The sequence below is a fragment of the Manis javanica genome, chromosome 10 (genome assembly GCF_040802235.1).
Source record: "Manis javanica isolate MJ-LG chromosome 10, MJ_LKY, whole genome shotgun sequence".
In the NCBI taxonomy this organism is placed as follows: Eukaryota; Metazoa; Chordata; class Mammalia; order Pholidota; family Manidae; genus Manis; species Manis javanica.
Window position 1 is genome coordinate 49,794,669 of NC_133165.1, and position 21,398 is coordinate 49,816,066.

The window sequence follows — 21,398 nt, forward strand, 5'->3', positions numbered from 1 at the left end:
GTGCTGATCATAATGCCCCTTATTCCCCTTCTCCCTCCCTTCCCACCCATCCTCCCCAGTCCCTTTCCCTTTGGTAACTGTTAGTCCATTCTTGGATTCTGTGAGTCTGCTGCTGTTTTGTTCCTTCAGTTTTTTCTTTGTTCCTATACTCCACAGATCAGTGAAATCATTTGATACTTGTCTTTCTCCACCTGGCTTTTTTCACTGAGCATAATACCCTCTAGCTCCATCCATGTTATTGCAAATGGTAGGATTTGTTTTCTTCTTATGGCTGAATAATATTCCATTGTGTATATGTACCACATCTTCTTTATCCATTCATCTACTGATGGATACTTAGGTTGTTTCCATATCTTGGCTAGTGTAAATACTGCTGCAACAAACATAGGGGTGCATATGTCTTTTTGAATCTGAGAACTTGTATTCTTTGGGTAAATTCCTAGGAGTGGAATTCCTGAGTCAAATGGTATTTCTATTTTTAGTTTTTTGAGGAACCTCCATATTGCTTTCAGCAATGGTTGAACTAGTTTACATTCCCACCAGCAGTGTAGGAGGGTTCCCCTTTCTCCACATACTCACCAGCATTTGTTGTTCCTAACTTGTGTGAGGCGATATCTTATTGTGGTTTTTATTTGCATTTCCCTGATAATTAGTGATGTGGAGCAACTTTTCATGTGCCTGTTGGTCATCTGAATTTCTTTGGAGAAGTGTCTATTCATCCTCCACCCATTTTTTAATAGGGTTATTTGCCTTTTTGGGGTTGAGGCATGTGAGTTCTTTATATATTTTGGATGTTAATCCCTTGTCAGATATGTTGTTTACAAATATATTCTACCATTCTGCAGGATGCCTTTTTGTTCTGCTGATGGTGTCCTTTGCTGTACAGAAGCTTTTTAGCATGATGTAGTCCCATTTGCTCATTTTTGCTTTTGTTTCCCTTGCATGAGGAGATGCATTCAGGAAAAGGTTGCTCATGTTTATATTCAAGATATTCTTGCCTAGTTTTGTTCTAAGAGTTTTACGGTTTCATGACTTACTTCAGGTCTTTCATCCATTTTGAGTTTACTTTTGTGTATAGGGTTAGACAATAATTCAGTTTATTCTCTTGCATGTAGATGTCCAGTTTTGCGAATACCAGTTGTTGAAGAGACTGTCATTTCCCCATTGTATGTCCATGGCTCCTTTATCATATATTAATTAGCCATATATGCTTGGATTTATATCTGGGCTCTCTAGTCAGTTCCATTGGTCTATGGGTCTGTTCTTGTGCCAGTACCAAATTGTCTTGATTACTGTGACTTTATAGTAGAGCTTGAAGTTGGGGAGTGTAATCCCCACAGCTTTTTCTTCCTTTTTCAGGATTGCTTTGACTGTTCAGGGTCTTTTGTGGTTCCATATGAATTTTAGAACTATTTGCTCTAGTTTGTTGAAGAATGCTATTGGTATTTTGATAGAGGTTGTATTGAATCCATAGATTGCTTTAGGCAGGATGGCCATTTGACAATATTAATTCTTCCTATCCATGAGGACTGGATGTGCTTCTGTTTATTGGTATCTTCTTTAATTTCTCTCATGAGTGTCTGGTAGTTTTCAGAGTATAAGTCTTTCACCTTCTTGGTTAGGTTTATTTCTAGGTATTTTATTCTTTTTGATGCAATTGTGAGTGGAATTGTTTTCCTGATTTCTCTTTATGCTAGTTCATTGTTAATGTACAGGACTGCAACAGATTTCTGTGTATTGATTTTGTACCATGCAACTTTAAAGCAGACCTCTTCTTAACAGGGCTCCATAACAATAGGGATCAGGTTGCTGGGGAAAAGGAAAGGTTGTCCCCAGTGCCTGTCCCCATCATACTATATGGGTAGCTCTCCAAGGTAGAGATGAATAATGTGCCAGATAATATTTAGCTACCAAGAAGGATAGAGTACCTCTACCACCAGAATATAAGCTACAAGGTCTAACCAGTTATTTAACCCCCACCCCTTAGCCCAGGAATTGGCTCCTGATGAACAAGGATTCTCATTTGGACTGATGCTCTAGGTTCCAAGACTGCAAATTCTAGAGAAAGGAAGTGATGGCTGCTAGAAACTTAGTGTCCTCCCAATGAATAAAGAAGAAAACCTCGCTATATAAATGTGGATATGCATATTGTAAAAAAAAATTAAAACCTGGAACAAAAATTTCATAAGATTTCAACCTTGGAGTTAGGGCAGGAAAAGGCTTGAAAGTATGTTATGGTTTGCATTGTCCCAGGGAGGCTACAGACACAGAGTAAATCTAGATGCCAATAGGAAAATAACTGTTAGGAGATTTAAGATAAGCTGGGATGGGTCATGCAGGAGTCTTCCGAGGTGCTAGCAATACTTCATTTCTCAACATAAAAATTTTAAATTAAAATTATCAACATTAAAAAAATTATTTGCTTTATGTTTCCTCTCCCTCTCACCTCCCATGCATGTTATATTTCTGTACATGTGGTATTTTATAATAAAACATTTAAGAAACAAACAAAATCAAGGACAACTACTAGATCTGTGGTTCTCAAACCTGGCTGAACATTAAAACAACTTGGGGAGAGTTTAAAAAATACTGATGCACAGAGCACATCCCATACCAAATAAATTAGAATCTCTGGGGTGGGGTCAGACATATGCATCTTAGAACTATTGTACTACAGACAAAACATAAAAATAAACAAATTTAACAAGAGGAAATGTTAGTCATAATCATTATTAATGGGTTAAATTCCCGAATTAAAAGACAGAACCCAAATGAGACCACCGAGATCCAAGTTTCCTTCATTTCTCAGGTTTCCTATCTCAGTATTGGCTCTGTTTTCAAATTCTTAGAGCTACAAGATAGCTGTAGAAATACTATCTCTATTTTCTTTAAGGTTTGCATTGAGGAAAAACTCTTGGGTTAGCCTAGAAGTCCCAGCAAAAGTTTCCTGGAATCTCATTTTTTTTCCTACTATGCCCATGTGCTTATCCTCCGGCCAGACACTATGACCGGGAGACTTTGACTGGACAGATGTATGTCACAGGCATACACATACTCCATTTCAAACTTGGGTGGGGAGTCAATAGTACCAGAACTGCATGGGATGAGAGTGCCAGGGAGAGGTGGAACCTTGAGCAAAAAGAAGATGCTTATAGCAGAAATAGTGTAAATGGAAGCTGGGCGTCCAAGAAGTAAAAAAATTTTCCATAATGGAAATATAGATTTAGGAAGTTAGAAAACAAATAAAAACAAAACCAAAGTGGGTAGGTTCAAAGTGAAGGTTAAGAGATGGAAAGTGGTTAAAAAAAATACTCCATCCTACTGAAACAGCTGTCTGTGGCCTTGAAAGGACAGTGGATATGCTGAGTCAATATCCATGGCCATGAGTCCATCCTATATCCCCAAATATGTATCTGCAGCTCAGAGCTCTCTCTCAATGTTTATATACACACCAGCCTTCTGGAAAATTATGCTGCATATATATCTGAGAGGCAGTTCAAATTCACGCCTAAAACATATCAAAAGACTGCAAACCTGCTCCTCTTCTTGAATTCCATTTGCTAATTATGCCTCTTTTAAACCAGGAACCTAGAATCACCTTTCAATTCTTTCCTCTCTTGCCTCCCTGTTTGATTTTTGTCTAAGAATGGTTATTTCCATCTCCATGCCACATCTCAAGTCCACTCCTGATTCATCAGCATTTAACACAATTGTAATTTAATCATTTGGGTAATTTGTTTGAATGTTGATCACTTCCACACTGTGCTGGTTCCATGACAAGAGGACCCATCAAAATCTTCTCATTTTTGTATCCCCAAGTCTGAGCTCAATTACTGGCATTCAGCAGGGAACTCAAATATCATAGAAAGACTGAATAAGTTAAAGTCTGCCAGCGTTGAGTTTTATGCTCCACTTTCCAAACCCAGTACTATGTTACTATGTGAGTAATTTTCTGAAAATGCATATCTAGCTGTATTTTCCCTTCTGTTTAAATTCTTTGCATCTTTCAATGCCCCTGCTGCCCATCAGCTAAAGCAAAGCAATGCTTCTTAAATTAATCAGTATTGAATAACCATTCATTGGCTGTCTGGAGAATATGCAAACCTCCAATTTCAGGTATCCATACATCTATTTTTTAAACAATAAAATTAAGATACAATAACTTAACAGTTAATAATATACAGGTACTTTTTAAATCCAATTATCTTTATCTCCTGAGTTTGAGTTTGGAAATCAAGTTCATATAGCAAGGAACATAGTGTAATTTGCATATACTTGGCATCTGAATTTTGGATAACAAGTAGCAAGAGTTTGGATGGGGCAGTATACCAGCCCTATTAAAAAGAGTTTTTTGAATATACTTAGATCCTGAATTTAGGTAGAGAGAGTTGAAATAGCAAAAGAAGGATGGTGAGAAATGTCAAATCAGCAAAAGGGATACTGCTGGGTGCACTCAATGATTAAAGTATATAATATACACATATAGGCACACATGTCCGTATACAAATATATACCTGGGTTTATAACTGGTTCTGTTTATTTTTGTTCTACTTAATTAGAAAGCACTAAGAATTATGAGCTAGTAGATAAAGTAGCAAGTGTTTGGTAGCCCTGACAGTTGGTTGTATATATTTGGATGGGACATATACCTAGAAACAACGGTGAAGTTTCTCATTAAAGACCACTTTCACGGGCAGCTAAGTCAAAGAATGTATCTTGTTCAGAGGCTGGAAGGTTGGATGCTTTAACTTGGGTGTAGCTGCAAATGAACTTCTAATGTTTATATCTGGGTTCAGCTCTGGAGAGAGAATTTCTCCATGTTTTCTGGCATTGCATATGGTTTTTAAATATGCTCAATATATGTCATTGATTTCTTTCTCCAGATAATGAAGAAAACCAAGCGTTAGGAGAGTCAATGCCTGCCAACAAAGGCTCCTGCATCACAGTTCAATTTCCTGATACTTTATCCTCAGCACATAATCTCCTATTATGTTGGGCCTGAAATGAGAGATTCAAGCTTTTCAAGCTGCTGACCATCGCGTGTTGACACACGACTTGAAATCATAGAGGTAACATTTCCTTACAACTCTGATAATGACAACAAGGACCAGATTTATGATTTCTGGTCTTTCATGGCATTATTAGCATTAGAAAGAAATCTTATCTCCTCCTTCATTTCAATTATTCACATGAGTGCCTTTCCCTCAGAAAGCCCATGTGTGTTAGTGTGGAAAAGCAGTTTAAGTATATGCCACCCACTTCTTCACAAAACACATGGGAAAGACATATGCTCAGGACTGAGATTTGATCGTGCTAACAATTTTCACTTCTCTTCAACACTCAGTTAAGATCGGGATGCACAAATATCCTTAGTAAGCAGAGCGGTGGGCAGTGCAGTACTCAGATACAACTGTGCAGTCACGTGAGGTAGATGGCAAAAATGGTCCCCGTTCGTCCCCTTCCTTGTTCAGTGCCGTTTGCTGTCCCGTCTGCTGTAGCCCCTCGCTCACTGAGTTGGCCATGTGACTTGCTGTGGCCCAGTAAGACGTGCGTGTATGTGACAAAGCAGACACTTAAAAAGCGCTTGCGTATTTGGGTTTGCTGTTTCTTACTCTTCTGCCTTTCCTATAAGAACATGCGTGGGCTAGGCTGCTGTGTGGAGTAAAGTCACCCCTGTCCCTGGTAAGTCTATCCCAAACCAGTCAAGCTGATACCCAGACATAGGTAGTAACCCAGCCAAGACCAGCAGGGCTGCCTACATGACCCACAGCCAGGGGCAGCTTCACGGTTCTGTGACCTTCATAGTCACGCAGAGTCCCATGGCTAAGAAAGGCTCCGTGCTTGCCTTGTTGTCTTGAAATTCTTAAGCATTTTTGAATAAAAGCCCCTGCATTTTCATTTTGCACAGAGATCCACAAATTACCTAGCTGGCCCTACACACATCTTATCACTGATAACCTGAGTGAGCCTCCCTGTGAGGGGAAGAACCATCCTGCCAGCTCACAGACCCGTGAAATAAACACATTCCTATTAAGAGACTGGGTTTTGTGGTTATTTTGCATTATTATAGCAACCGGTACTGATACACCAGTCCTTTCTTTGCTGGACGGCTGGTCTGCCATCAGCATTACCTCAAATACACTTCTAATCTGCATCATGTCTCATAAAAATAATATTATATTAGTTGATTAGCAGAACTCAATGATCAAGTATGCCTTTCTCATTCATGTATGTACTACAGAGATGCAGAGAGCTGGTTCATTCTTCTCCCACTGGTGGTTTCACTCAACGGTAAAGCAAAATATTGTCTGTCATTACATTCCACCATATTTGTATGCCATTAGTGATTGCAGCACACAGTCCTGTCATTAGGGTTGCTTATGGTTACTTTTGCTTTCTTTCCCTGCATTCTATTTTTGCCCTGCATTTGAGGCTGGTTTTATAAGCATGTTGATTACAGCATGACTTCCATCGGCTGTTGCTGTTGATTTGGTCTCTTTCCATTTGGAAATAAAATTAATCCATTTTATTACAGAAATGATAATTTTGCTTTTGGTCCAGGAAAAACTACCAGTGGACCAGGAAGGTTGTTCTATTTTGGAAATGATGTGAAATCTCTAAGAGCATCACGAAGCTTTCCAACAGGGCTCTCTAATAGGACGTACATTGGAGATCAGAGGGGGATAAAGCCCTTGTTCAGTAAAATCCAGTTTCTAGATATTCATAGCCATACCTCCCATTCACACTTTCCCTTTCAGCTGCTTGGGTGAAATCATCACATTCATAGATGTTCCTGTCCCAACAGATCCTGAAGTCCTGTTCACTAATTATGCTTCTGAGTTGCAGGATTTGTATTACTATTTTTATCATTGTTTTTACACTTCAATGAACCACTTTTGAGTCATTAATCTATTTTTGTTACCCAGAGTCATAACACAACATAATAGTAACAACAAAAAATGCAAATTTTACATACATAAACAATAATTTTCAAATGATATAGCTAAAATAAACTACATCCTAGGAGCTAAATTTTAACTACAACTTGTTAAAGGTCTGACCAATTTGAGCCATCCGCACACTTGAACCATTATTAAGAACATAACAATATTTGATTTTTCTTCTAATTTAAAGTTATGCCATTCTTAAGCACAAATCCTTTCATTGCTTATGACACAGAAGCTGCCAAACTACTTGAGGACCATTTGTTTCACAAATATATTGTAATTTTGAAACACTTACCTAAAAGATAAAGACTGAGTGCTTTGACGTGGTATATAAGCCATTCTATAACCTAGTGCCTCAATTTGTTGTTGCTAGAGTGTGTGTGTTGTGTATATGTACTAACATATATAGTATATATCATATTGTATCATATATTATATGTAACTATATAATATAATAATATATAATCATATATATATATACTGTACAGTATAAAAATAACAATAGCAGCCACAGCACTATTTACTGAGACCATGATACCATGGTACTTATATGATATCACATCATCAGGTGCTTTTCTAAGCATTTCCAATGGATTCTCTTATTTCAAACTCACATAAACCTAGGAGGTAGGTACTAGTGTTGTTTCTATGAATTTACAGATATGGAATTATGAATACTGCAGTCACACTTGCTCAAGATCACAGAGCTAGTAAGAGGCTGAGCCGGAATCTAATCCTAGGCTTGTCTAACTCTTAATGACCATGTCATTTGGCAGCCCCTCTGGTATCCCCAGCCTTGGACCTCCCCTTCTTGCACTCTCTCTCACAAAACAAACAGCCTCTGTGTGCCCCAGCCATGCCTTTCCCTTCCCCAGTGAGGTGACCTTCCACCTGTCTGTACCTGTCTTGTTCCCTCTGCTTGGAATATTCTCCATTTCTCTGTCTGTCACCTTGGTGAACTTCCACTTACCCTTCAGCACCCAATTTAAGAGTCTTCTCTGTGAAGTCTTTCCTTCCACCCATATCCCAGGATTTTTACCTTGTCTGTAATATATCAACCTAAATTTTATTTCCTTCCATTCTCCAGACAAATATGCAAAAACATCTACAGTGACAACTGAGTTATTAAGAATTACAACAGGATAGAACATAATTTACTACACTGTATCTGATTGTTCCCTGGTCTATCATTAGTTGGCTCTACTTATTGACTTATACCTCAATGAACAGGCAATTCCCTACTTTAAAATGTTATTCTCAGGTGGTCAGAGAACAGAATTAATTCTTATTGTGTATATAATAGCAAGTAGTTAATTTCATGAGGCACAGGGAATATATTCTCTATTTTTACCCTTGCCAATTTGCTGTCTGGGACTGAGGCCCATGATAGTAGGGAAAGTTTCTAAATTCACTATCTCTGAGAGATGGGAGGGATACTGCTTTATAGATACTTAGAAAACACAGCTCTATCAGGATGGCAAGAACATATCTTTAAGTCTGCTGGTAATTAAGAAAGGTGTAAATCAGTCATATTCTCTCTGAAGATAAAGTAGAAGGGAGTGGTTTAGAGGAGTAGTCTCTAAAGTCTTTTGAACATTTACTTCAGCAATATACATTTTAAGCCTGTATCATCCACAGATGTGTGTATTTATTTACAGTTTATGTGAACTATTGTAGTAACACTCAGTATTTTAAAAATATTCATGTAGTGGAAACTAAAAGGAACAAGATGAGTAATAAATATAAATAGAAGTTCCACTATTTTCCTTCCTCACTCACTGAATCATCCCTGTACTCACTGGGCTACATTCACATTACAATTGAAGGCCGACGGTCTATACAGATCATTCACGGGACAAGTACCAACTGGCTCCCACTGATCTAGATGCTGGGCCCCACTGAGCCTCAGCACCTGATTGGGCCCTATGGACCCAGAATCCAGGTCCACCCAGGTCCCAAACACACCACCACAGAATTCAAGCACCAGTCCTGCCGAGTGAACCCAGGCTCCAGATCTTTCCCCATGTACCCAGGCACCAGGTTGGTCTCCACATATCCAAGAAGTAGGCCTGGCTACCTGCTGTCCCAGGCACTACTGCTTCCCATCCAAGGACTTCCACAACAAGCCCACCCACAGACACCACCAGAAGCCAGCCTGTAAAGACTGGAAGAGGTACCTACTTCCTCAAATGTGCTGACATCAGTGCAAGGCCATAAGGATGATGAATAATCAAGGAAACATGACACCACCAAAAGAAACTCATAAAGCTCCAATGACTGACCCTAAAGAAATGGAGATCTATGAACTGTCTGACAAAGAATTCAGAATAATCCTCTTCAAGAAATTCAGTGAACTATAAGAAAACACAGAGAGGCAACAAAATGAAATTAGGAAAACAATGCATGAACAGTGAGAAGTTCAATAAAGAAATAAAAACCATTAAAACTAACACACAGAAATCCTAGAGTTGAAAAATACAGTGACTAAACTTAAGAATTCAATAGAAAGCTTCAACAGCAGACTCAACCAAGCAGAAAAAAGAATTAGTGAGTCAATCACTTGAAATCATCCAGTCAGAGGAACAAAAAGAAAAAGGAATGAAACAGAGTAAAGAAAGCCTATGTGAATTATAGGGTACCCTTAAAAGAAACTATGTATTATTGTGGTCCAGGAAAGGAAATAGAGGGAAAAAGAGCCAGAAATTTTATTTAAAGAAATAATGGCTGGGAATTTCCCAAAACTGGGGAGAAATTTGGATATCCAAATTCATCAAGTTAATAGGTCACCTTGAAATTTCAACCCCAAATGATCTTTTCAAAGACACTTTAAAATAAAAACATCTAAAATTAAAGAAAAGGGGAGAATTTCAAGGCAGCAAGAGAACAAAATTTTTCGCATATGTGGGAACCCCCATAGGCTATCAGCAGATTTCTCAGCAGAAATCTTTCAGGACAGGAGAGAGTGGGATGATACATTCAAATTGCTGAAAGAAAAAAAACTGTGTACCAAGAATACTCTACCTGCAAAACTGTCTTTGAGAAATGAAGGAGAGAGGAAGATTATCCCAAATAAGCAGAAACTGAGGGAGTTCATCACTAGCCCTGCCTTACAATAAATACTGAAAGGAGTCCTTTAAGAATAAATGAAAGGACACTAATTGGTAACATGAAAATATAAAACATACTGCTAAAGGTAAGTATATAATTAATTCAAAGTACTTTAATACTATACTATGTTGATATGTTAATACTTCCAGTGTAAATGTTTAAAGGATAAAGGTATTAAAAATAACTATAGCTGCAATAATATTAATGGACATACAATGTAGAAGAGGTAAATTGGGACACCAAAAACATGAACTATCATGGATAGGAGTAAAAGAGTAGACTTTTTGTATGTGATCAAAGTTATTATCTTAAAATAAGTTGTTATATCTGGAAGATGTTTTACTCATGTAATCCTCACGATAACCACACACACACACAAACAAAAACCTACAGTAGACACACAAAAGATAAAGAGAAGAAAAGCAAAGTATCCTAATATGGAAAATCATCAACTCATGAAGACTGACAAGGAAAAGAAAGGAACACGGGAACCACAAACAGCCAGAAAATGATAAGATGGCATTAGAAACTCCTTACCTGTTAATAATTACTTTAAATGTAAATGGATTAAACATGGATGGAGCTAGAGGGTATTATGCTCAGTGAAATAAGTCAGGTGGAGAAAGACAAGTACCAAATGATTTCACTCATCTGTGGAGCATAATAACAATGCAAAAACTGAAGGAACAAAACAGCAGCAGACTTACAGAACCCAAGAATGGACTAACAGTTACCAAAGGGAAAGGGACTGGGGAGGGTGGGTGGGAAGGGAGGGATAAGGGGAATAAGGGGCACTACGATTAGCACACATAACATGGTGGGTGGGGGCACGGGGAAGGCAGTATAACACAGAGAAGACAAGTAGCAACTCTATAGCATCTTACTATGATGATGGACAGTGACTGTAAGGGGGTATGTGGTGGGGACTTGATAATGGGGGAAATCTAGTAACCACAGTGTTGCTCATGTGACTTATACTAATGATCCCAAAATAAAAAAATAAGATAAAAAATTAATTAATTAAAAAAGAAAAAAGAAATACTCAGTGATTCAGTAATTCAAGAACAGAAAAATACTCCCCTAAATAGTCATTTAGTTGAAAATACTCTATAATTTTTTTAAACTCTCAGAATAAATGATGCTTTAATTTCAAGCAAAAAAAAAAAAAAGGAGGGGGTGGAGTGTAGCTGTTATGTTACATGGACTTATCACAATAAAGTAAAATGTTAAAAAAATGTAAATGTATTAAATTCTCCAATCAAAAGGTATAGAGTGGCTGATGGATTAAAAAACACAAGCCAACTATATGCTGCCTCTAAGAGACTCATTTTAGCCTCAAAGACATGCATGTGCTCAAAGTGAAGGGGTAGAAAAATATATTCCATGTCAATGGAAACCAAAAGAGAGAAGGGGTACCTATGCTACTATCAGACAAAATAGACTTTAAGTAAAAATTGCAACGAGACAAAGAATTTCATTATATAATGATAACAGTGTTAATTCTTCAAAAGAATATAGTAATTATAAATACATATCCATCCAGTATCACAGCATCTAAATATATTAAGCAAATACTACGTATCTGAAGGGAGAAATAGATAACAATACAATAATAGTAGGAGACTTCAATAGCCCACTTTCAACAATGGATAGACTATTGAGACAGAAAATAAATAAGGAAATATTGGACTTGAACTGTACCTTAGACCAGAGAGATCTAACAGACATATTCTGAACATTCCATCCAATAGCAGTGGGATATACATTCTTCTGAAACACACACAGAACATTCTCCAGAACAGTCATATGTTAGTACACAAAATAAGCCTAAATATGATTTAAATCATTCCAAATATCTTCTGTGACCATAATCGTATGAAACTAGAAATCAACTGCAAGAGGAAAACTGGAAAATTCACCAATGTATGGAAAGTAAGCAACACACTTGAACACAACCAATGGGTTAAAGAAATCAAAAGGAAAATAAAAAATAATCTTGACAAAAATAGGAATGGAAACACAACACACAAAACTTATGTGATGCAGCAAAAGCAGCCCTAATAGGGAAGTTTAAAGTAATAAATATGTTCATCAAGAAAAAAGAGTGAGCTTCCTAAAGTGAATGAACCCAACCAGTGTCTCTTGTAAAGGAGATGGTCACTTCTTCAGATAGCTTTCAGCTCTAGAAAATGAGCATCCTCAAGAGACCCCAGAATCCAACAATAGTTTGTATATTTCCCTTATGAAGTCCCACTGATACTAATCTGATTCTCACAAGCTCCAATTTGGTTATATTTGATACTTCTCCACAGATGAAGAAAACTTTCTTTGATTTGGTGACTAATGGTATATGAGCTGATCTTTGTGGAGTAGTAAGAAACAAAGTTTTATGGGCATGCAAATCATCATTGATTTCATCAGTAGCCTGCACCACTACTATAAATCAGTCTTGGTATAGATATATGAGCTGAAAGAACACAAAACAGAAACTTGGATGTGTATATATAGGACTTCTTTAAACCAGTTGTCTGCATTTCTCCTAATGTCAGCTTGTCTGATACTGTCATTTCATTAATTCAAAACAAGAACCACAAGCTGCCAATTATTATTCCAGAATCAGACAAAATCTTGTACATCCTCACCTACAAGTGCATTCTCAACTATCTCAAAATGTTTATCACTGAGTTCCTCAGGCCAGAGTTTGCATTTAAGTCTCTGGAAGAGCTAAAGATTATCATCTATGCCAACACTGCTATGGTCTGCACTATCAGTCCTGTCTACATGGCTCGGCATCTTTGTACAGTAAAATTCTCAGCCATGCCAGTGGTGGATGAGAAAGGGCATGTGGTAGACATTTACTTCAACTCTGATGTCATCAATCTGGCAGCAGAAAAGACATACAGCAACCTAGATGTGCCTGTGACCAAAGGCACATTGATCACATTACTCTGAAAATGTCCTTAAGTACTACCTACACGAGACTTTGGAGACCATCACAAAGAGGCTGGTGGAAGCAGAGGTTCACTGACTTGTAGTGGTGGATAAGAATGATGTGGTTGAGGGATTGTATCACTATCTGATGCCCTGCAGGCCCTGGTGCTCACAGGCAGAGAGAAGAAGCCCTGAGCTGGGGGAAGAGGTGAGGCAGCACAAGGGATGTGTCCACTCACTGCCTGCCTAAAGCTGTGGGACTCACAGATGAAACCTTGAGAGAATTGTGGTTGTTTCCTCCTCAGGAGACTCTTACCCATCTATCTGGGAGCTGTGGAAAGTGTAGAAAGAAGAAGGAGAATGAATTTTTAGGTATCCTTATCCTGACAGTACTCTTGAGAAAAACTCAGCCTAGCCCATCCTAGGCCCTGTCCTCTTAGACATTAGCCCCTTTTCTAGGTGAACTATGGGCTCTGTGCCCATCAGGAGAATTCTGATCTCTAAGAGATCCCCCAAACTTCACCCAGCCTTTGCTTTCATCTCTGTCTCTGATTCCAATCTAAGATAATAGTATAACAAAACTCTTCAGAAAGATGTTTTTATTCATCTTGTTTCATGCTATATAGAGGAGGTTGCATCCATTAGTGACAGTTCTTCCCATAATGAGAGCAGAGAGGACCATGGGGGAGGAGGGTCTTTAGGTTCCTGTGCTGTATGCATAGGAAGGGAGGTGGGGGTTAGGTAGGAGAGGAGGGCAAAGTCATTAGCTGAGAGATTGCTTTTCATGGCAATTAAAATGACAAGAACTTCAAAACAGAAAAGAGAAATCACAAATAAAAAACATAACTTTATACCTTAAGAACTAGGAAAAGAACAAACTGAGCCCAAGCTTAGCAGAAGAAAGGAAATAATAATGATAAGAGCAGAGTTAATTAAATAGAGACCTGAAAAACAATAGAATAGAAAAGATCAACAAAATTAAGAGATGGTTATTTTAAAAGATAAAAGTGACAAGACTTTAGATGGAATAACTAAGAAAGAGAGAGAGGACGTAAATAACTAAAATAAAAAATGAAAGAGAAGACAGTAACACAAAAGACTGTAAGAGACTACTGTGAGCAATTATAAGCCAACAAATTGGATAATCTAGAAAAAAACTGACAAATTCCTAGAAACATATAATCACGACCAAATCATTAAGAAACAGAAAACTTGAACAGATCAAGAACAAATAAAGATATTGGATCAGTAATTAAAAACTGCCCAAAGAAAATTCCATAACCGGATGGCTTCACTGGTGAATTCTAACAAACATTCAAAGAAAAATAAACACCAGTCCTTCTCAAACTCTTTCAAAAAGTTGAAAAGGAGAGAATATTCTCAATTTCTTTTTATGAGCCAGCATAACTCTGATACCAAAGCCAGATAAGGACAATACAAGAAAACTATAGGCCACTGCAGTTTGGCCTATAGTATAGGCCTGACAAATATATATTTTTTAATTAAAGTATTTTTTAAGTAAAGTATCATTGATATATAATCTTACATTGGTTTCAAAGTACAACCAGTGGTTCAAGAGTTACCCATATTATTAAAGCTTCACCCCCTCTACTGCAGTTACTATCTCTTAATATAGAAAGATGTTCCACAATCGTTGAATATATTCTCTATGCTGTACTACTGTCCCCATAACCAATTTATATTTTGATTGCAAATTATTGTGCCCTTTTATCTACCTGACCCTCTCCACCCACCCCACAACCCTTTCCCCTTGGTAACCATTAATCAGTTCTTCATGTCTATGAGTCTACTGTTTTGTTCATGCTGTTTAAAAATTTTTTTTCTTAATTTTGGTATCATTGATATAAAATCACATGAGTGACACTGAGGTTACTAGACTTCCCCCATTATGAAGTCCCCACTACATACCCCATTACAGTCACTGTCCATCAGCATAGTAAGATACTATAGTCACCAGTTGCCTTCTCTGTGCTATACTACCTTCCCTACATTATGTGTGTGAATCATAATGCCCCTTATTCCCCTTCTCCCTCCCTTAACACCCACCCTCCCCAGTCCCTTTCCCTTTGGCAACTGTTAGTTCATTCTTGGGTTCTGTGAGTCTGCTGCTGTTTTGTTCCTTTAGTTTTTTCTTTGTTATTATGCTCCACAGATGAGTGAAATCATTTAGTACTTGTCTTTCTCCACCTGGCTTGTCTTTCTCCACTCTCTAGCTCCATCCATGTTGTTGTAAATGGTAGGATTTGTTTTCTTCTTATGGCTGAATAATATTCTATTGCCTATATGTACCACATCTTCTTTATCCATTCATCTACTGATGGACACTTAGGTTGCTTCCATATCTTGGCTATTGTAAATATGCTGCAATAAACATAGGGGTGCATATGTCTTCTTGAAACTGGGATCCTGTATTCTTAGGGTAAATTCCTAGGAGTGGAATTCCTGGGTCAAGTGGTATTTCTATTTTTCATTTTTTGAGGCACATCCATACTGCTTTCCACAATGGTTGAACTATTTCACATTCCCTCCAGCTGTGTGGGAGGGTTCCCCTTTCTCCACATCCTTGCCAGCATTTGCTGTTCCTAGTCTTTTCTATGTTGGCCATCCTAACTGGTGTGAGGTGACATCTCATTGTGGTATTAATTTGCATTTCCCTGATAATTAGTGATGTGGAGTATCTTTTCATGTGCCTACTGGCCATCTGAATTTCTTCTTTGGAGAAGTGTCTGTTCATATCCTCCACCCATTTTTTAATAGGATTATTTGCTTTTTGGGTGTTGAGGCATGTGAGTTCTTTATATATTTTGGATGTTAACCCCTTATTGGATATGTCATTTACAAATATATTCTCTCAGAGTGCAGTATACCTTTTTGTTCTGTTGACAGTGTCCTTTGCCGTACAGAAGCTTTTTAGCTTGATGTAGTTCCCATGTGTTCATTTTTGCTTTTGTTTCCCTTGCACGAGGAGATGCATTCAGAAAAAAGTTGCTCATGTTTATATTCAGGAGATTTTTTACTATGTTTTCTTCTAAGAGTTTTACAGTTTCATGACTCACATTCAGGTCTTTGATCTATTTTGAGTTTATTTTTGTATATGGGGTTAGATAATAATCCAGTTTCATTCTCTTACATGTAGCTGTCCAGTTTTGCCAACACCAACTGTTGAAGAGGCTGTTATTTCCCCATTGTATATCCATGGCTCCTTTATCATATATTACTAGACCATAAAGGCTTGGGTTTATATCTGGGCTGTCTAGTCTGTTCCATTGGTCTATGGGTCTGTTCTTGTGCCAGTAACAAATAGTCTTGATTACTGTGGCTTTGTAGTAGAGCTTGAAGTTGGGGACTGAAAACCCCCTGCTTTATTCTTCCTTCTCAAGATTGCTTTGGCTATTCGGGGTCTTTGTGGTTCCATATGAATTTTAGAACTATTTGCTCTAGTTTGTTGAAGAATGGGGTTGGTATTTTGATAGGGATTGCATTCAATCTGTAGATTGCTTTAGGCAGGATGGCCATTATGACAATATTAATTCTTCCTATCCATGAGCACAGGATGCATTTCCATTTATTGATATCTTCTATAGTTTCTCTCATGAATGTCTTATAGTTTTCAGGGTAGAAGTCTTTCACTTCCTTGGTTAGGTTTATTCCTAGGTATTTTATTCTTTTTGATGCGATTGTGAATGGAATTGTTTTCCTGATTTCTCTTTATGCTAGTTCATTGTTAGTGTATAGGTATGCCACAGATGTCTGTGTATTAATTTTGTTTCCTGCAACTTTGCAGATTTCAGATATTATATCTAGTAGTTTTGGAGTAGAGTCTTTAGGGTTTTTTATGTACAGTATCACGTCATCTGCAAACAGTGATGGTTTAAATTTTTCTTTACCAATCTGATGCGTTTTATTTCTTTGTGTTGTCTGACTGCCATGGCGAGGACCTCCAGAACTATGTTGAATAAAAGTGGAGTGAGTGGGCATCGTTGTCTTGTTCCCAATCTTAGAGGAAAAGCTTTCAGTTTCTCACTGTTAAGTATAATGTTGGCTGTGGATTTGTTATATACGGCCTTTGTTATGATGAGGTACTTGCCCTCTATATACCCATTTTTTTAGAGTTTTTATCATGAATGGGTGTTGAATTTTGTTGAATGCTTTTTCAGCATCTATGGAGATGATCATGTGATTTTTGTCCTTCTTTTTGTTGATGTGGTGGATGATGTTGATGGATTTTCAAGTATTGTACCATGTTTGCATCCCTGGAATAAATCCTACTTGATCATGATGGATAATCTTTTTGATATATTTTTGAATTTGGTTTGCTAATATTTTGTTGAGTATTTTTGCATCTATGTTCATCAGGGATATTGGTCTGTAGTTTTCTTTTTTGGTGGGGTCTTTGCCTGTTTTTGTTATCAGAGTGATGCTGGCCTTTTAGAATGTGTTTGGGAGTATTCCTTCCTCTTCTACTTTTTGGAAAACTTTAAGGAGGACGGGTATAAGATCTTCACTAAATGTTTGATAAAGTTCAGCAGTAAAACAATCTGGTACAGGAGTTTTGTACTTAGGTAGTTTTTTGATTACCAATTCAATCCTTGCTGATAATTGGTCTATTCAGATTTTCTGTTTCTTCCTGGGTCAGCCTTGGACACTTGTATTTTTCTAGAAAGTTGTCCATTTCTTCTAGGTTATCCAGTTTGTTACCATATAGTTTTTTGTAGTTTTTTCTAATAATTCTTTGTATTTCTGTGGTGTCCATAATGATTTTTCCTTTCTCATTTCTGATTATGTTTAAGACTCTCTTTTTTTCTTCATAGGGCTGGCTAGGGGTTTATCTATTTTGTTTATTTTCTTGAAGAACCAGCTCCTGCTTTCATTGATTCTTTCTATTTTTTATTCTTCTTGATTTTATTAATTTCTGCTCTAATCTTTTTATGTCCCTCCTTCTACTGACTTTGGGACTCATTTGTTCTTCTTTTCTAGTTTCATTAATTGTGAATTTAGACTGTTCATTTGGGATTGTTTTTCTTTCCTGAGGTAGGCCTGTATTGCAATATACTTCCCTCTTAGTACAGCCTTCACTGTGTCCCACAGATTTTGTGGTGTTGAATTATTGTTTTCATTTGTATCCATATATTGTTTGATCTCTGTTTTTATTTTTTCATTGATCCATTGATTATTTAGGAGCATGTTGTTAAGCCTCCAAGTGTTGGTGGGCTTTTTCCTTTTCTTTGTGTCATTTATTTCTAGTTTCATACCTTTGTGATCTGAGAAGGTGGTTGGTACAATCTCAATATTTCTGAATTTAATGAGGCTCTTTCTGTGGTCTAGTATCTGATCTATTCTTGAAAATGTTCCATACGCACTCGAGAAGAATGTGTATCCTGTTGCTTTTGGATGGAGTGTTGTGTAGATGTCTGTTAGGTCCATCTGTTCTAATAGGTTGTTCAATGCCTCTGTCTCCTTACTTATTTTCTTTCTGGTTGATCTGTTCTTTGGAGTGAGTGGTGTATTGAAGTCTCCTAAAATGAATGCATTGCATTCTATTTCCCTCTTTAATTCTGTTAGTATTTGTTTCACATATGTAGGTGATCCTGTGTTGGGTACATAGATATTTATAATAGTTATATCCTCTTGTTTGACTGACTCCTTTATCATTATGTAATGTCCTTCTTTGTCTCTTGTTATTTTCTTTGTTTTGAAGTCTATTTTGTCTGGTATGAGTACTGCAACTCCTGCTTTTTTCTATTAGTTTCATGAAATATCTTTTCCATCCCTTTACTGTTAGTCTGTGTATGTCTCTGGTAGGCAGTGAAGTAAGTCTCTTGTAGGCAGCATATAGACAGGTCTTTTTCTTTATCCATTCAGTGACTTCTTGTCTTTTGATTGGTGCATTCAGACTATTTACATTTAGGGTGATTATCGATAGGTATGTACTTATTGCCACTGCAGGCTTTAGATTCATGGTTACCAAAGGTTCAAGGGTAATTCCCTTACTATCTAACAGTCTAATTTAACTCATTTAGTATGCTATTACAAACACAACCTAAGGTTCTTTTTTTTTCCTCCTCCATTCTTTATATATTATGTATCATATTCTGCACTCTTTTTCTATCCCTTGATTCACTTTGGGGGTCATTGATTTGATTTTGCATCTGCTTAGTAATTAATTGTTTTACTTTGCTGTGGTTTCATTTCCCCTGGTGACAGCTGTTTAGCCTTAGGAATACTTCCATCTATAGCAGTCTGTTGAAAATGCACTGTAGAGGTAGTTTGTAGGAGGTAAATTCTCTCAGCTTTTGCTTATCTGGAAATCATTTAATCCCTCCTTAAAATTTAAATGATAACCTTGCTGGGTAGGTAGAGTATTCTTGGTTTGAGGCTCTTCTTTTTCATTGTATTAAATATATCATGCCACTCCCTTCTGGCCTGTAAGGTTTCTGCTGAGAAGTCTGATGATAGCCTGATGGGTTTTCCTTTGTATGTGATCTTTTTTCTCTCTGTAGCTGCTTTTAAAAGTCTATTCTTATCCTTGATCTTTGCCATTTTAATTATTATATGTCTTGGTGTTGTCTTCCTTGAGTCCCTTGTTTTGGGAGATCTGTGCACTTCCATGGCCTGAGAGACTATCTCCTTCCCCAGGTTGGGGAAGGTTTCAGCAATTACGTCCTCAAAGACACTTCCTATCCCTTTTACTATCTTCTTCTTCTGGAACCCCTATAATGCGAGTATTATTCTGTTTGGATTGGTCACACAGTTCTCTTAATACTCTTTCATTCTTAGAGATCCTTTTTTCTCTCTGTGGCCCAGCTTGTTTGTATTCCTCTTCTCTAATTTCTATTCCATTTACTGTCTCTTCTACTACATCTAATCTGCTTTTAAATCTCTCCATTGTATGTTTTATTTCAGATATGGAATTTCTTAATGATTGAATCTACATCCTAAATTCATTCCTGAGTTCTTGAATATTTTTCTGTACCTCTATGAGCATGTTTATGATTTTTATTTTGAACTCTCTTTCAGTAAGATTGGTGAATTCAGTTTGATTTGGCTCTTTTTCTGGTGTTTGAACCAGGTTCCTTTGACATTTCATATTTGTATGTTTTGCTCTCTAGTGCCCAGAAGTTCTAATCTCTGGAGCTGCTCAGCCCCTGGAGTGATGTTGGGTGTTGCAGGGGAGTGGTGCTGGTGCTTGGGGTGAGGAAAAAGCTGCTTCCCGCTTCCCAGCTGCAGTGCCTGTCTCCACTGTCAGAGCCAGTGGGCCAAGCACACAGGTGTAAGCCTTGGTGCTTTGTGTCTGTAGCTGCCATAGGCAGGGCCTCCCTCTGGCTGGCCTGACGGCAGTTCAGGGACTACCGGTGTGCGAGCTATTGCCGGCAGGCCAGGAGGAAGGTGCAGCAGGCTGCCTATCATGGTGGAAGGGCCTAAAAGTTCCTGAAAGTTCCCAACCAGCTGGGTAGAGCCTTCCCAGACAACCTTGTCCACCTATCCCTTCTCCCGTGCAGCAAGCTCTGTGCAATCCCCACCCTTTCAGCAGCCCTCTCACTGCTAGGAAGCCTCTCAGACTTCCCGCCTTTCTTTTGTCCTAGAGTGGCCGGATGTGGATCCCTGTCCTCCACAAAGGGCTGGAATCTCAGTTTCTCCAAGTATTTCTAACCCTACTAATCTCCAGAGCACCATGCAATGTAGGTTTGTGCTACCATAGCAGATCTCCAGGGCTGGGTGTTCACCAGTCCCAGGCTTCCACCCCCTCCCTGCTCCATTTCTCTTCCTCCTACCAGTGAGCTGGGGTGGGGGAAGGGCTTGGGTCCTGCTGGATCAAGGCTTTGGTACATTACCCTGTTTTGTGAGGTCTGCTCTGTTCTCCAGGTGTATGCAGTCTAGTGCAGCCTTCTTTCCTATTGTTCTTTTAGGATTAGTTGTATTAATTATATTTTCATAATATATGTGGTTTTGGGAGGAGTTCTCTGTCTCACCTCTCATGCTGCCATCTTGAATCTATGCATCTTGTTCATTCTGTTTTGCTTTGTTTTTATATTCCACAAATAATTGAAGTCATCTGCTATTTGTCTTTCTCCACCTGGTTTATTTCACTTAGCATAACACCCTCTAAATCCATCCATGTTGTTGCAAATGTCAGGATTTCTGCTTTCTTTATGGCTTATATTCCATGTGTGTATATACTATATCTTCTTTATCCATTCATCTACTGATGGACACTTAGGTTGCTTCCATATCTTGGCTATTGTAAATGCAAGTATTTTCAACAAAATGAATTCAGCAGCACATTAAAATGATCATACAACAAGAACAAATGGAATTTTTCCCTGAGATGCAAGGATGGTTCAGCATGTGCAAATATGACACACCACATTAATAGAATAAAAGGTAAAAATC

General features: G+C 37.9%; 1 long non-coding RNA gene and 1 pseudogene across 1 annotated transcript in view; one reads left to right on the forward strand and one right to left on the reverse strand.

Moving 5' to 3' along the window:
- Nucleotides 1-21,398, reverse strand: part of LOC140844081 (uncharacterized) — an 85,452-nt gene that overhangs the window by 55,896 nt on the left and 8,158 nt on the right. The window lies entirely within an intron of this gene.
- On the forward strand, nucleotides 12,209-13,181 carry LOC108399143 (5'-AMP-activated protein kinase subunit gamma-1 pseudogene; annotated as a pseudogene).